This window comes from Apteryx mantelli, chromosome 4 (genome assembly GCF_036417845.1).
Source record: "Apteryx mantelli isolate bAptMan1 chromosome 4, bAptMan1.hap1, whole genome shotgun sequence".
Lineage (NCBI taxonomy): Eukaryota > Metazoa > Chordata > Aves > Apterygiformes > Apterygidae > Apteryx > Apteryx mantelli.
In genome coordinates, this window is record NC_089981.1 from 38,020,711 (window position 1) to 38,024,325 (window position 3,615).

General features: G+C 42.4%; 1 long non-coding RNA gene across 1 annotated transcript; it reads left to right on the forward strand.

Annotated features, from left to right (window-relative positions):
• Positions 1-1,760: 1,760 nt before the first annotated feature.
• LOC106498318 (uncharacterized) lies at positions 1,761-2,680 on the forward strand. Its single transcript, XR_010884125.1, has 2 exons — positions 1,761-1,916; positions 2,576-2,680. It is a non-coding gene; the product is annotated as an uncharacterized lncRNA (long non-coding RNA).
• Positions 2,681-3,615: the final 935 nt, after the last annotated feature.

Sequence of the window (3,615 nt, forward strand, 5' to 3'; positions counted from 1 at the left end):
GTATCCTTGCCAGCTTGGCACCTTTAGGCCATGTGGCTGCTCCTGGCATGGAGTTGTCATTGTAATGTGCGGGGGAGAATGTAGCCAGAAGCTCTGTCCTAATAGTTCCTTGTGAACGAAGATATCTTTTTGTGAATATAAAATATTAATTACCTTACAAATGTGTTTGGGAGGCTGCACGTGGCTTTGGCGTCTGTCCAGGGTTTATAGTGGCAAAATCAGAGGATTGCCTCCTGGCAGTTGAATTTGTTTGCCCCCTGGCATCTTGCACTGGAAATGAATGAGAGGAACTATTTGAAAACAATTGACATCTGGGGAAAGAAGTTCATTGGCTTCTGGGATTTGGATCAGTCCCTGAGCTGGTGCCTTAGGACTGGATTTAACCAGTGCCATAATCTTTTGGCACCTGTTGCAGTTTTTGGCAGTGGCATAGGGCTGCTTTGATTGCACTGTGACAGGAGTAGTGAGCATATGTCTGATGCCCATCCCAGAAAGAACAACCTAGTGCCCTTAACACCTTTCTCATTGTTTTTCTTCTACTTTCTCTTCTTACTTTCTCTTATTCTTCAAACTGCTGCTAGTGGTTATCATTATGTGCAGACAAGCATCCGTCAGCATCTCCAAAGTAAACAAACAAAAGACAAAGCAAGAGAACAGGAATAAGGACAGTTCTGTGTTGTTGTCAGATTTCAACTGCTCTTTTGTATTTGATTTTAGAATTGTTCATCTGGCCTTGAATTTTAAGTGCAGTAAACAAAGGGCTCCAGGCAAAATGATACATGTGCTGGCATCTGAGATGTAATCACAGGAGGAGTATTTTGTTTTGTAAGTATGCTAATGAAAATAACCTAATATGTATCTTCAAGAAGAGAATTCAGTGGACCCATTAAAGGAAGTCTCTGCCTACATGTCTCTGTACTGATTGTACATCTGTAAATGGCTGCCATCCAGCAAAGCTCTTAAGTGCATGCTTAACTCTCAGCACAGCTTGGCTACAGCAATGTTACTAACTTCAGCATGTGAGCTTTTGTGCATTTGGGGCATTCACATGCCTGGTGTTAAGCACATGCTTATGTGCTGTTCTGGATAACTAACTCTTCATTGTGTCTTACAGGCCTGTAGCCAGGAGTATGGGTCCCATTTCAGCCTCGGTTTTCTGCTCCTGTAGAAGGAATTGAAGATGACAATAGGAGCCACACGTCGTTCTTCTACAGTGCTGAGGTTTTTATCCTTCATTTGGACTTCACTGAAATACAGAGGTATGGATCCCTGAATAACGTAATGAAGCCTACTGACACTGTGTGTACTTTACTTTTTGTGGTCCTTTGGAAACAGCCCAAGGATTCCCAGGGGTCTGTAGAACAGTCTTAAAAACTGTTATTCAAAATGAGTTGCTTGCTTTTCTGAAGGAGTCTGGCTGTAAGCCCCTCCAGTCACCAGAGCTGTTTCATTGGGCTCTGATTGACAGACACCCTTCCTACAGACTAAATTAGTAGGTGGGCTGGATATAATGATTTTATCCAAAAAGGCCCCCGCGCTTACTAGTATTTAGTACTGTTTGTTGAAAGTGAGTCCTTAAGTAACCCATGCAAAATTGCAGGAGGGGCGGAGAGCATAATGGGAAAATGGGGATATCGTATGTCACCCTCTCACGCTTACAATCCACATTGCTGTATCACAGTTATGTGCGTTTGTACTAACAGATATTCAGAAAGTTGTATGCATTAAAATTTATCATTGTATTTGCTGCATTGTGAGAAGTCAGCATTGAGAGATGGGGTGATTAGGTTTGACGAGCAACTCCACAAATCCTTACAGTAGTTCCTGGAATTACAACTCAGCTTTGTTGTCTAGGAAGTCAACAGAGGATCTTGGGCTTCCTGTCTGCCTACAGAGTGCAAGCGAGATGAACTTTGGTAAGGGCAGCCCAACTGTAAAAACTCTTAAATGATATTTAAAGAAAATTTATTAATTGTAATCTAATAGTCACAGTTCAGAGATCTCATTGAATACCTCTGTCAACATACCTGGTTAAAAAAAGAATAAAAAGGGATAGAGAAAATTCCATCAGTAACAAGGAACTGTATTCATAGGTAAAGTCTAAGTGAGCAAAAACTGCAAAATGTTCTAGTGTATGCAGTTCAGAGTCCACTCAGGTATTTTCAGGACTACCATCTGCATCAGAAAGTTGCTGGACTAATAACTCTGATTCTCTCCAGTATTTTCTTGGTATGCCTGGGGTGTGGTTCCAAAAAAGGAGTAGCTGGCAGGTTTGGGGGGTTTTTTGTTTTGTTTTTACCTTCACCAAAGCCTGCTTGTCTTACAGGGATCAGAGTGCATCTCTGGTCTTTGGGATTTATTTATTTTAAGAAAGTTCATTTCTTGGAGTTCATGAAAATCTAGATGGGGAAAAAAATATCCTTTTGTGAGGAGGTTCTTATCTGCTGCATTTAGGTACTTGAAAATGGCTTCCTAAACTGTCCAAAGAAATTCACTTGTGGGCTAAGACCCCAAATTCCTTTAAAAATGGCAGAAAATGCAAGTTTGAGAAATATTTTAAAGTATCTTTGTCCAGCTTTTTGTCCCAGGAGGAAGAAGAGAGAAACTTAGCACCACATGTGACAGATGCTGCTCAAGATGCTTAACACATCACTGAAAGATGCTCTGTAACCATCATGTTGTGAGTAATGAAGGAATGTGAATGGGATGGAAGAGAACAGTCCAGATTTACTGTAACCGCATCTGTAGCCTCGCCACTCTCATGTGGTGTAAAGAGGTCAGCAAACTTCTGCCAGTTCCTGGAGTATGACTAAACATCTCTCTGCAGTGCAAGGCAACATCATATAGAGAGCCCCCACGTTACCTCCAAGTGAGCTGGCATGTCTGTAGTAGATTACCACACAGGGATACTAGCTTCAGTGCCAGAAACAGTAAAGCTCTGTTACTGCCATACATAGTTAATTAGCTCGGGTGTCACACCGAGCAAGCATAGCTATATTGCTTCTGGTTCTGTGGCTAAGTTAATTGACGCTGGCTTGGGGATCTTTGCCCCAATGTACAGTGCAGACATACCCAGGAATGCACTCCTATTGTTGATTGAATACTGTTTTTTCTCATAAATGTGGCAGGAGTATAATTGCAGGGTGGGAAAAGAAGGCCAATATACATTCACTTCACTTTAGAAACTAAATTAAACCTTTGACTTAACCCATTTCTATACCAGCTCCCTGCAGGCATTTCTACAGGCTTCATTAGAGCCAACCTAGAGGCCATGGAAAAGGTCTTACAAAAGACTAGCCAGGAAGCCAGTCACAGACCCAGATCCTGCTGCTACAGAATACAATCTGCCTCTTGGCACCTTGGGCTTGCAGCTGCCAGGCACTCTCCTTATGTGGTCACTGGTGTTGGCTCGGAGGCTGGAGCAGATAGACGAGGACGACGAAGGGGGAACACATTCATCACTGCCAGCAATGAGTGGAGGCAGTGCCAAGTCACTATGTAACCAGGCACATGTGCCAATTTGCTCGGTAATTGGATTGCTATTTGAAAAATTAAAGTGGTGTCTAGAAAATTCTAACCTTGGCGTTTATGTATGAAGTTTGCAGTTGAGTGGGC